At 35.5% G+C, this 14504-nt stretch overlaps 1 long non-coding RNA gene across 1 annotated transcript; it reads right to left on the bottom strand.

The window, feature by feature from the left end:
- Positions 1-2540: 2540 nt before the first annotated feature.
- Positions 2541-3423, bottom strand: LOC112772144 (uncharacterized). Its single transcript, XR_003187389.2, has 2 exons — positions 3172-3423; positions 2541-3067 (listed from the first exon to the last, which is right to left on the bottom strand). It is a non-coding gene; the product is annotated as an uncharacterized lncRNA (long non-coding RNA).
- Positions 3424-14504: the final 11081 nt, after the last annotated feature.

Raw genomic sequence — 14504 nt, 5'->3', positions numbered from 1 at the left:
AAATACCAAAACAAAAAATTATTGTTACATTGGACGATTTTAATATGAAAAAAAAAACATTAAGGAAGATTCTAAATAAAAAATTACCTTGGGGACGGTTTCGATTCTGAGCCTCAACGTTAGGGACCAAAACAATACTTATCCCTATAATAATAATAATAATAATAATAATAATAATAATAATAATAATAATAATAATAATAATAATAATAATAATAATAATAATAATTATTATTATTATTATTATTATTATTATTATTATTATTATTATTATTATTATTATTATTATTATTATTATTATTAAAAATATTTTCGATTGATAATTGATAAGTAGTTTAATAATGCATTAAATACTGATTTTATATAACTATAATAAAGATATTTTTCTAAATTAGTATAATTATACATTATTACTTAAATGCTAATTATAGTATAAGTATAATAAAGATATTTTTATAAAATAAACTTAGAAGAGAAAATAGTACATTCATTTTGGCGGAAAAATAGATTCATAAAGAATCGACACTTCACTTTTATTAATTGGGGGAAAACTCAATTTTAATATATTAAATAGCTAGATTGATAAAAACATAATTGAAAATTAGAGGTGTTTTGGCTCGGTTTTAGATTAAAAATCAATCAAATTGATTTGATCGGTTCTTTTTTAGCATCAATCAATTGGTTTGCTATTTTTACATCAATTGAATTAAACCGAACTGAATCAAAAGCCATTTAATTCAGTTAGTTTTTTCAGTTTATAAATTCTAATTAAACAGGTCATTAATCACAATAAAATGAGGTTTAAAATAGTTAATAAACTTAAAATAATAAAAGTACATTATATTCAAATTTAATGCAATTTCAACTATCTCAATAACTAAACATAAAATAAATACACATAATTAAATATAAAACAAACGCATGAAAATGTCTAATAAACACCGTCCTAAAACCAAACTACAAATCAACAAATACACTTTAGAACTAAATAACAATAAAATCAGTCACCATAATTAATTTGAATAATTCACACCAGATTCATTATCATTTTTTTCGATTGGTGCAATTTCTACAAAACAAAACAAAAAATAATATAAATTATAAACTATAAAGCAATGCGTATAATTTATGAAAGAAACTTCAATTTTTTTTGCATATCTAATTTTAGTTTCTCAAACTCCTCAATAAGTTCCTCAAAATCAGTTGTCATTGAAGAAGAACGAAGCCAATTTTGTGTGCAAATCAATGCCTCTACTATTTTTGAAGTTAAAGAACTTTTATAGTTATTAAGCACTCTAATGTCTTTGTCTTTGCCTGTTCATTGCTTGCTGACTGCATACATATAAACATAACAAACGCACAACAACATACATCAAATTATTATCTAAAAAATTTGTTATCAAACAACAAGAATTACAACAAATCTATTCTCAAACAGTAACAACAAGTTATAGTAACAAATTTTCATAGTACCAGCCACCGAAAATTAGGACCAACAACAAATTATTATCTAATTAAAAATTAGGACCAGTAAATCAGCAACAATAACACAAATTTAACTCAACAAATTAGACCAGCAACAACAACAAATAGAGCCAGTGAAGTACAGAACCAGCAACAACAATAAATTTTATTCTAAAAATTGGTGAATATATTGTCTTCCAAAGAAGACATTGTTGAATTGCAAGAGAGGGCTTGATGACGGCGCGGGGTTCTCGGTTAATTGGAGACGACATAGGGTTCTCAGCGACAGAGAGGGTTGCTTGGTGACGGCTCAAGCTTCTTGGCAACAGAGAAGATTCTACGGTTGGGACTCGTGACGGCGCAACGAGAAACGCGTCACCATTGCGGATTACGTGAGAAGGATGGAGGAAAGAGCGCTACGCATAGAGGAGGAGGGAGGGAAGCGCTACGGTCTATGACTCTACGGATGGAGGGAGGAGGGAGATTCTGAGATTCAGAAAAAGAAAAACGAGGAAGGGAGACACTGCGTTTTGCGTGAGTGAATCACTCACTTAGGGTTAGCAATTTTGATATTAGGTTAAAGGGTAAAATTGTAAAAATTAGTCTTTTCGATTTTTGGATTGATTATTATAAATTTCAATTCGATTTTATGATAATTTTTGATCTAGCTCGATAACTTACACCTCTAAAAAAAATTGTTGTTTCTTTGAAAAATCCTATATCATTTAGAAAAACAGCAAACAAAATATTGTTGCTCCATAAATTATTGAAGCAGAGTACATAACTGCTACAAATTACTGAAAACAAGTCTTGTTAATTAAGAATCAACCTGAAGGCTACCTACTAAAGTGCTAGTCTATGATCCCCATCCTTAGCTTGGTCATAATACAAAGTGTTGTGCATTAAAAGATATTTTGTTTTTCATTTTATATATAAGTTACAGAAATGTTAAAATTTTAGTAAATTTTATTTTTTGCCAATAGTTAGTTAATAATAAAAGATATAGACTAAAAATATATTATCGAACTATTAAATAAAAAATAATAGACTGATAATTAAAAATACTAACAAAAAAATAATAAATTAAGTTGATCTTGAACTTTTCTCTATAAGTTATATATGATATAAGGGATACGCCTAAGTAATAATGCAATGTGGATGCGCAATTCCATTTGTAACCCAAAAAAAAGAAATACACCATTTGTAACCCAAAATGGCGAATAATGAGGAAATAGTTCAGCTACATCATCGATCGAAGAGGCTCAATACAAGGAATAATACATGGTACACTAGAACACTATTTAATTTTCAGATACATTCCATAGAACTCCATTGAGCAAACTAAAGTACTAGCCAAACATTTGACGACACTTGTTCATGCATTCAATTTCCTTCCCTCTATGGTTAGGAAAGATTCTTCGACATCTGTTAATACACGCTTGAAGTTGTATCTCATCAGATGAAAAATCATAATGTGATAGACTCAAGGGCCTTTCAAGAAGAGTGTCTTGAAATTCAGTAATAATGACCAAATAAATAATCACTCCGGTTATAAGTATTATTGCTAGTGCATTTGTCACATTGATCTTGGCCATAAATGTCTCTGTTAATGTTACAAGTGTGAGAAGTGTATGAAGTTAGTCTCACATCAAAGAAAACAAAAAAGAGTAAGGAGTTTATAAGATGAAAGACTCATTTATTTATTACCTTAAGGTTTTTGAGTTAGATGTAGTGTCTTCTCATCTTATATTCTCTTGATTTTTTCTCGATATCTCTTCGATGTTCAAGAGTTCCCCATGATGACCCAACAGTCTCTTAGTGTATTTCTTCTCTTTTGGCTTGCAATCACAAAGTTATGATTAATTCGACTTTATATACAGAGTTAAATCATTCCTAATCTTATTATTATATTCTATATGATTCTCATCAAGTTAACTAGAATATTTGTAGCTTAGTTTGTGTCCCATTTATATACTAAGAGGTATAGATTGATTCTCAACATAAACAAATTAAATAAAACAAAGAATTCTCATTGTAGAAAAATATTCTTTTAGAATAATTTATTGTATTGTTTGCCTCTTGAGTTCACTGAATTAAAAAAGTAGCTTATTTATAACAATAATGCAAACTGAATATAAAATGTAGCTTACAAAGAAGAGAAAAACTATGTACATGTAAAACCATTGAAAATATATATAATATTACTATATTTTTGAGAAAAGCTATGGGTAAATGGTATGGGAAGTTAGGAAGAAAAAAATAATGTTCTAATTATTTGTTTAAAAAAAATTTACATGAGAAATAAGAGTGACATAAGTTACTGTTTTACACATACTTTTGGAATGATCTTTGAGTCATCATGGTTACATTAGAAGAGAATAACATAGTTACAAACCGTACCATTAGTTCATAAATAGTAACATAAAGTTATGGTAACTATTTAGTTATAATGACATTAGAAGAGATTATGGTTACAAACCGTAATATAAAGTTAAAAACAGTGATCATTGATAAATTATTACTACTTTTTTAGCAATAGTCACTATTTTAAAGGGTCACTGTAACACCCTACCATACAGAGTCTTATGCTTAAGTCATAATTCAGAGATGGCAAGGTATTACAACCTCTAAAACCAAAATTTAGTACGTTTAGTAGTATGAATAATTGATTATAACTAGGAGCCTTTGTAGAAAAAGGGGTAAACAAAAACCGTAACTCAAAAGCGCAACACTCCGATCGATAACGTAACGAACAGGGATAAGCTAACGCGAGATCATATATATACAAAGGAGTGTCAAAAACAGGAATATCAAGACTCAAAATCCGGCTGCGAAGATAACCGGTCCGAATAAGGAAAACCCCAAGGAAAACCCAAAAGGACACAAATACAGAAACCTATTTTCCAAAACCTCCTATAATAGGAGTCATCACAGTTTGTATTATTTAATGGAGATAAAAGTATCTAAACAAGATATATAACCCAAAACAGAGTCCCGAGAACAAAGGATCTTCGCTAATCCAGAAGTCTCCAGCATGCCTCAACGAGAAGCCTCGCGTCCTGCATCTGAAAACCACAAAATCCGCATGGGTGAGAACCAGAGGTCCCCAGCACGGTAACAGCTTCCACATATATAATACATAATAATAGAGGAAAGCCGAAGGCAATCCTAGAACTTCCTCCAGATAATATCAAAGCTTATAAACAAACTAAACCGTAAGTGGTAACTGACTAAAGATTCTTCAGTCTAACTAATACTTCCCTTTCCAATTCCTTCAGACCTCCCAACCACCAGCAGGAGTATAATATAGCAAACACAGTTATATCAGACAAGAGATTTACAAATAGGAGCAGATAAGGCATTTAGACAATTAGCAAGTAATATGCAGTCAAATAGGCAATCTCAAACAATTCATGTAGTATGCTTATGATGCATGCCTGTCCCTAGTGGCTGATGATATCATCTGTCGGTTATAGAGCCAACCCGACAAGTCCTGGTAGCTAACCATTGGACTGTCCCTCTGTCGCGCATCCCCAACTCGAGTTATACTCATCATAAACTTGATCATAATCATGATCCATATCCATCACCCTCACTGGTGAATATTTACGGGGGCGAGCTCATCCGGGTCTTTCACAGTGCCTGGCCACACTTACGACATAGGGTCAAAAGAGCTTCGAGTCTCAACCTGGAGCACGTGGTGGCTAGCCACTGCTTCCTCCCAGGGAAACCCTCATCTCCGATGGTGGAAGTGCAAACATTCACAATTCATTCAACAGCATATATGCATATATACTTAGCCATAATCATGGCTCCACCGTAACACGGCAATAATCTAGCCATCCGGCTCACGGTTAAATCCATAACCAGCCAATTCATTAACAATTACGGCCCTTCGGCCCATGGCACAACAAGCACTTTCACCGCCATTCTCCGCATCTCACATAATCATCTTTGATCCTCATTGATCATTCATTTTTCCCTTGCTTCACTCGCAAGTTACCACATTCACTAGCCCTTTTCCTCATGCTAGGCATATCATAATGATTTAAGATATAAGTGGTGAGATCGGAGGCTTAGAAGTATGAAATTTGGCTTTTAAAACTCAAAAATCAACTTTGAGATGAAAACAGGGCCACGCGTACGCGCACTCCACGCGCACGCACGGATGGCCAAAAACTCATCGACGCGCAAGCGTCATACGCGCGAACGTGCGGGTTGAAAAATATCCAAACGGCGCGCAAGCGTCAGCCACGCGTGCTCTTGCGCCCAGGCACAAAACTGGCACAATTCTGGCACAACTATCTGGAGAATAGTTGGGCATATGGCGCAGCGCATCGACGCGCCCGCACACACCACGCGCACGCGTGGATGGTGCTTCCTGGAAGAATGGTGCGCACGCGCCAAGTGCGCCTACGCGCGGAGGGTTATTCTGCTAAAAATTTTCTAAGTTAAAAGCTGCAGAATTCACAGATTCAACCCCCAATCTTCCGACGGTCATAACTCTCTCATTTTAAATCATTTTTCACCCGTTTTTCGAACGGCATGGACATCCCGGATCCAATTTCATTTCTAAACAGATTTGGTACAAATCAGAGATCCGTAGTCCAGGTTATGTCCCGTCAAAGTATGCCCAAAAACCATGTTTTCATACAAAACCACAAAGTGCCATTTTCAAAACAAGCCACTTTCAACTCTTTTCAAAATCAATCAAAACATGCCAATTTCAACCCTTTTCTTTGAAATCATTCAAAATGTACCAAAATCAATAACAAGCCATCCTCAACTCACACATTGACACTTTACCAAAATTTCCAAAATCACCATCCAACCCTTTTAACACTTCTCAATCAAATGGCTAAAGGACAAACACAATATCATGTCATACATCCTTCATCAATCCAATTTCCAATAATTCCATTTCCAATCAATCATCATTATACATAATCATCATCATACTCACCATCAACATGGTACCACCCATCAATTCAACCTCAATCATCCATCAAGCATATATCACAACATGCATTTCTCATACATCACACAATCAAGGCATCAATATTCATAATCACATATATGATCACATCATATATCTCAACCATTCAACAACATCAACAATTCAATGCCTATCTTAGGACCTCTAGCCTAAGTATTTCCTACCACATTACATATTAGATACGGAAAACCGAAACCATACCTTTAGCCGATTTTCCAAGCTCAATCGGAGCACTTCTAAACCACTTGTCCACAAGCTCTCAAGGTATCAACACCTCCAAGAACATATTTTGTCACACAAAACCCTCTCCCAAGCTTTCCAAAATCACCAATCAAGCTCCAATATTCACATATACACAACCTAAGCCACAATCATCATATCCATACACAACATCTCAATACCCAAACATCATAGAACAACAAATCACACTAGGGTTGAGAATCTTACCACACCCAAGGTCCAAGGAGACAAGATTAACCTTCTCCTTCAAGAGAGTTGGGTCCTATAACATCAAAGAGCCCAAAATCTCAACATTTTTGCTCATGAAACTCGAAATCAAGGCTAGAAATTCGAAGAGCAAAATGTGGCTTACCTCAAAATTAATTGTATGGGTTTTGTAGAGCTCTCCGCGGTGAACACGTGGCCGCAAACGGAGCGGCAATCGGAGCTCTAGATCAAAAGTTATGGTGGTTTGAAGATCAACCAAGGGAGAGAACTTGAGAGAGTGTTCTTCCCCCCTCCATCTTAATTTTCAGCGTGTGTTTGTGTATTGTGAGGAGAGAGAGTGCTGAAAACTAGGGTTTTAGTTTAGTTTAGTTGGGCCAAGGGCCCACTTTGGGTCCGGTTGGACCGGTTTGGCCCTTTCGGTCCAATCTTAGTCCGTTTTCTATAAAATTGGTACCGAAATTCTTGTCTCAGTCTCCTCTATCATATTAAGCCATAAAAATAACATTTTTGACTTTCTAGAATAAATTCTCATTTATGGGTTAATTAGCCATTAATTAACCGGGTCTTACAGTCACAACATACAAAAACAAAAAATTGTAGTGGGTACTTTTTAATTGATATGGTAATATAATATTGTTGCCGAATTTTCTTTACAAAGGCAACAATTAAAAAGTTTTTACCAAAAAGATTAATTTGTTATATTATATACACTTCTCCAAATATAGCCTTCTACCATTAGGTGAGTGAGTTTTTTTTTTATCAAAAATAAATATTTTATTGATGAAATAAATGGTCCACTAGGGACAACACATGGGGAAATAACTGAAAAAGATACAACAAAGTCCAAGGTTCAGAAGTAATTGAATTACATTGAATTAGGAAAGTAACTTTTCTAATTCCAAGCAACACTTCCATTGTCTTCTCACTTATGAAGAGCACCACGCCAAGTGCAGCGTCTTCCTCTCTCTTGCATGGATCTACGGGTCACACTACAAGAAAAATGGTGAGTACTATCAAATTTAGGATTGGACATTAGCGACGAAATTACTGTCAAATTTATCGCCAGTAATATCATCGAATTCATAAGGTTTATTATTTACCAGCAGATTTTGGATTTCGACAATAATTCTGCCTATAATATTTGGAGGGAAACAAAAGTAAAATGGTGCGTCCAGTTAAATCCGACGGTAAAACCAATTAGTGAAACGATGCATGTTGGTGACCTACAAAGGTTTACCATTGAAAAAATCCAATGGTAAATCCAACGGTAACTGGTCGTGAATTCAAAACGCGAACCCTCCTCCCCTCATTCCAGATTCACTCCCTCTCTCACTAAACCACCATCTCCCTCCTTCCCTCTCCCCAAAACCACCATCTGCCATCGTCGACACCGCCACCACCACAACCCCCTCTCCGCCGCTGTCAGCCCACCGACCCACGAGACCCCTTTGTTCTTCTTCTTCTCCTTCTACTCTCCCTATTCTCCATTTTCCGAATTGGCGCCGAGCACCACAGAGCCACCACAGCCGCTCCCCAATGCCAGCCTCCGTTCTTTGGTGTCTGCTCGACACCACCACCACCGCCTCCGCTCCCCAGCTTTTTCTCTTCGATTCGATTCTGTCTCTGCATAACAATAGGTAACATTGAAATCTCTATATTGTTAATTGAAATCTCTATATTATGCCTCCATTTGTTTTTTTAATTAAAATCTATATATTGAGTTAATTGAAATCTCTATATTCTGTCTCTATTTGTTTTTTAATTGAAATCTCTATATTAGGCTAAAATATTTTGTTGTAAATTGAAAAAATTGTTGCTGAGCTGTCCATTTTAATAGATTAAAAAATGATTGAGAAATTAAGTTATATTGAGCTGTCCATTTTTATACGTATTTGAAGATGGCTGAATTTGAGTTTATGAACATGCTGAGGTTTTGTTGATTATTGAATTGGTTTTTCTTATTTTGAATTTGAATTTGAACTTTGAATTTCCACTTTAAAAAGTGTTTCGATTATTGAACTGAATTGCTGAATATTATTGCTGGAGTTATTTGACATTGTCTGAAATATGTTGGTTCACTATGTTAAGGTTGGTTTTGATATATGCAGACATGACGACAAGAAGAGGTGCTGCAGATTAGGTTATCAGACGTGGTTGAAGCCGTGGTCAGGTAGAGGGAGGGTTTCCTCTGGTACCCTCGGGACTTTTGGATCCTCTCCCTCTACTCCGACCACGCCGGTCATGCCACAGGTTCTGGGTTTAGCAGACCAGCCATTCATCATGGTCCCTAACCCCAACTATGTACCGTGGTCTACGACGATAACGCCACCTCCCACCGCTCAATAACCTGCATCCACGGCAACGCCGAGTCCAGCGACGGATGCCGTGGTGTCGGAGTCCAGCCACGGCAGTGATGCAACAGTTGATGCCCCTCCACCACCTACCATCGTATAGTTGCGCATTTGGCTTGATGGTTGTAAGAACCGAGACTAATTAACCGTCTAATTAAATGATTAATATTGCTCAAAATAGGATCCGAAAACTTATAATGAGAATTAGAGGATTTAAATATGATTTTTGGACTCAGTAGATTTTTCTGATTCAGAAAATGTATTTTCTGCGAAAAACGAGTAAAACTGGGAACCGGCAATCGAACTGGTCGAACTAGTTTAAGTCTGCCCGGCACTATGCGAGAAAAATTAAAAACAGCAGAAAACCTTAGGAAAATATTTAAAGTCGAAAACCGAGCGTTAATTTTAAAAGTTTGGTCCAAAGTTGGGCCAAACGGACTAAAAACACTAACGGGTTGGACTGGGCCCAAGTTGGGTCCAAGCCCAACATATATAAGCACTTAAAGGCACCCACTTTAGCTCATTAAACACATTCAAGAGAGGGAGAGGAGCTGAAGTGAGAAGAGAGTGAGGGTTTCCAAAGTTACTGTTCACCTACATCTTCAATCCATCATATCTCGAGCTACGGTGCTTTGATTCACGTGCCGTCAGCGGCTACGCGAAGCCCTCATCGAGCCCGTCACTTCTAGCTAAGAATTGTGGTAAGCTTTTCAAAATTTTCTATCCAGTTTCAAGCCCTTGTAAAATTCAAAAATTTGGTTTTGGTTTTGAGTAAAATCTTGTGATTTTGGGTGTTTAGGTACACTCTAACACTTGATTCCCATTGGGTTTTACCCAATCCACATTTGGTAAAGTGAGCATACTTGATCTCTTGTGGTTTTGTGTATATATGAAACCCTAGGTTTATTTATGGAACTTGTGTAATTTCTAGCTTGAATTGGTGTTGTGTGGAGTATATTGGTGACTTAAATTGCTTGAAAGTGGACTTGGTGGCTGGACTTGTTGATCTTGGTTGAGGATTTGGTGAATTGAAGCTTGTTGGAGTTCAATTTTGGGTTTTTGGCATATTGGGAGTCGGTCAAAGTATGGTTTCGATTTTCTCTATGTAATATATAATATTTCTGGACACTTAGGCTAGGGACCCATAGGATAGGATTGACTTAAATTAGTTGTTGAAATTGTTGTATGATGATGAATGATGATTTGATGATTTGGGTTGTTGATGAATTGAAATGTTGATGTTGATAGCATGGTATGGAGGGTTGAGATTGAAATTTATTATGGTGATTGTTGGTAATAGTGGAATGATGTTTGATTAATGTGTTGGTTGAATATTAATGTATTGTTATGTATTTGATAATGGGGATTGATGATTTCATAAGATGGAGTGGTGAATTGAGGTATGAAAAATATGAAATTGAGGTGTTTTGGGAGTTTGATGAAATGGTGGTTTAGTTTTGGTTGTGAAATTGGAAAATTGAGAATTTGTGAACTTTTGGTAAAAAACTGAAATTTTGATAAACTTCCATGAATCATATCTTGAGCTGTCGTGCTTGAAATTCAATGTATTTTATATCAAATGAAAGATAATTGAACAAGCTTTAAAATGATTTAAAATTTGTGGAAATCCGAATTTGGTAGAAGAATATATGATTGATGAAAGTTTGGTGTCAAAATCTAAAATTCTGCAATGTTGCAGAATTTTGTGATTTATTGTTTGTGTGCGCACGCACAGCCTTGAGCACACGCACACCCCGTGAATTTTTGAACCTGTGCGCATGCACACACGGGGAAATGACTACTGATGGGGGTGCTAGGATGCCCACGCACATACCCACGAAGTTTTACAACCTGTGCGCACGCACACGTTGGAAGGTGCATTCTGTTGAGGGGGTTAGCACGCCATGTGCGAGCGAACAGAATTGTAAAATTTTGCACTTGTGCGTACGTACACCTCTATGCGTACGCACACTTTTTAAAAATCCCCTAGGGCGTGCGCACGCACACCCCCTTTGCGTACGCACATGTCCTGTTTTTCAACTAAAACTTTGTTTTTAAACTATTTCACCTTCCCAACAAGCTTGTATACTTCTGTGACACCTAATTAAGACTCTTGGGCTTATTTTCGGGCATTGAAACATGGGAAAGGTCCTAGGAGATTTAACTTGGTATTATTTTGAAAAGATAGAGAATGGAGGCTTAGGTTTCTGATGTACTGAGGATGGGTTTGGTAGAGCGAGAAGGAAGAATGGTGTATGAACTGAGAAACTGAGGAACTGATGAGTTCAGAATGGACATGTTAAATTAACAGTGGTTGAGATGAGTCGAGGGCTCGGAATGGAGTGATGATCCATGATATACTGAAAAATGTTTTCTGAAAACCACTGAATTACTGTTTTATACTCAGAATTATGAGACGCTATGCACCTGGCAGAGATGGTAGTTAATCCCGCCTGTTGAGGTCGCAGCAGCGGCGTAAGAACGGTGGTGAATCCCGCTTACGTTGAGATGTGAGGTCTGTGGCAAGAGTATCCCGCTCGCATCCCTTCGGATCACTAGAGTGTGCAGGCACAAAATCCTGGACGATGTTCTGAGCATCATATCTCGGAGGTTCCCAATCATGATTTCGAAGGGCGACATCTCCATGGAGATGTGTCGGGTTGACAGTTGAACCGACAATGTGATATCACAGCCAATAGGACAGACATTCATCATGTGCATCTTCTATCTGTTTGTTTGCTTTGTCGACTTGTAATTGCTTGCCTAATTGTATAACATGCCAAATTGCCTACTTGAATTACTTGTCATATATGCCTATACTTGTGTTTTACTTGCATTGATATTATCTGTGTTTTCTACTGGGATTGAGGAGGTTCGGAAGGCGGTGGCGATGGGATCGCATGGAGGATAGATTGGTGAAGGCTGTAGGACAGCGGAGAACTGTTAGACTAGAAAATCCCCTAAGTTAGATTACCCCTTTTATGTTAAGGATTTAAGTTATGCTTTACTATTTTAGTTATGCCTTAAGATGAATCTTGTGATGGATATGAAGTTCTAGGATTGCCTCTGGCGTCCCGGAGTCTTATATCTTACATCACTGGGTACTATTACCATACTGAGAACCTCCAGTTCTCATACCATATTCTGTTGTTGTTTTTTAGATGCAGGTCGCAACCCACCTCGGTGAGTTGCTTCGATGGTGCAGAGCAGAGGATCCAGGATACATTTTGGGGTCTTTTTGCTTATTTTGTTTATATCTCACACTTTTGTATTTACTTTTGCCTAGGAGCTTACTTTGAGAGGAAAAACTTGTATAAGCTATTTTTGACTATCAGGTTTCTGTATTGTTTGTATATAGCTAGCCGGCTTAAACTACGCGAGCCGAGGCTAGTTCTTTATGCTATTATACTCTTATATTTTGTTATATTATGTCTATATCTTGTGCGTTAAGTTTGTGGCTTCGTGAGTACGTTTTGCGCTTTTCAAATCCTGTTTTTGAGCTGTATCCTTCATCGGACTTCTAGAATATATTATTTCTTCTATATATTATATGTATAAGCTTTAGAACTGTCGTAACCTTTGATTAACATTTGCTTTATGACGCGAGGTAAGGCTTAGGGTAATTAGGGTGTTACAATGGCGGCACGGGGTAAGTATCACATTCAATGCTGATGTATTTTCTGTTTATTGTTTTCTAGTTTTATTAATTATGATTTCTGTTGTTGCTGAGATTTCCTGAAATTTTGATTCCTATTTAGTAGATTTAGGTTGATTTGGAATGCTGCTAGTCATTGTTTTCTAGTTTTATTGATTATGATTCTTGTTGTTGCTAAGGTTTTCTGAAAAATTGATTCCTATTTAGTGGATTTAGATTGATTTAGAATGTTGCTGTTTATTGTTTTCTAGTTTTGTTGATTATGATTCCTGTTGTTGTTGAGATTTTATGAAAAATTAATTCCTGTTTAGTGGATTTAGGTTGATTTGAAGTGCTTCTAGTTATTGTTTTCTAGTTTTGTTGATTATGATTCCTGTTGTTGTTGAGATTTCCTAAAAATTTAATTCCTGTTTAGTGAATTTATGTTGATTTAGAATGCTGCTGTTTATTATTTTCTAGTTTTGTTGATTATGATTCCTATTGTTGCTGACATTCTTGAAAAATTAAAGCATGTTTAATGGATTTAGGTTGATTTTTGTTTGTGGGTTGTTGTTGTTACGTTTTTGCCAAACCCGAACGTGTATACTTAGGAGATTACCAAACTGATGTACGACACGCCTTGGCCCAGCTACACGAAAATTTTTGCTAAGACCAGGCAGTGCTAGTTTGAGAAATGGGTGGTAATTACTTTCATTGTTTCTATTTTAATTCTTTTTTATTAGTTTATATCCTCTATTTATCTTGTTTAATTGAATTTAAAGCTTCTTTGTTGCAGCTGCACTTTATTTGGAATATTGAACACCACCTGGCCATTCGAAAGATATTCGACTATAGGATGGGTAGGCAACTCCAGTAGATGCTGGATGATGTCTTTCAATTAGTAAATAGTGGACACGTGATGTCTTTCTATTAGTTAATCATGTAAAATTTAACGGTAATATTTATATGTATCGTTACCTACTGTGACATGTTTATTTATGAAATATCGTTATACAGATAACAATTTTTGGAGTAAAACTTTACCTATTTTGATATGATTCATGATAAATAGAGAGCACTTGATAATAAAGGTTATATGAAAATTCAAAAGATAATAAATGTTTCACTGTCAAAAAATTATATCGTTTTTATACTCATGTGACAACAATAAAACATGCATTGTAGATAACAAAATACATAGACAATTCCATTTCATTTCGTACTATCCATTTATTGAAGGATATATATGTCTACCTTTATTTTTATAGAGGACTTGGTTAATACTTTTTTTTAAGAACTAAATATTCTAAAATTTAAATTTTCAAAAATCTAGTTATCATTTTACTCAAATATATATATAATTAAACCAGTTCACGAACTAATGATTTAAACTTATTTAAATTCAAACTCGCTTCGTTTAATACATGAACGTAAAAATTTAAATGCAAACTCAACTTACAAAGTTACGAGCTTAACATATCAAACTATTAAAGAGAAGCTTATCTCACTTCTTGTCCAAATAAAAGGTATAATTAAAGTTTGAAAACTCAAACATAATTGAAGAACAACATTTTTAAAGGGTTTAGTTAATATGTACATTTAGGGTACATGT

Source organism: Arachis hypogaea, chromosome 18 (genome assembly GCF_003086295.3).
Source record: "Arachis hypogaea cultivar Tifrunner chromosome 18, arahy.Tifrunner.gnm2.J5K5, whole genome shotgun sequence".
Lineage (NCBI taxonomy): Eukaryota > Viridiplantae > Streptophyta > Magnoliopsida > Fabales > Fabaceae > Arachis > Arachis hypogaea.
This window is presented reverse-complemented; position numbering and strand designations above follow the sequence as displayed.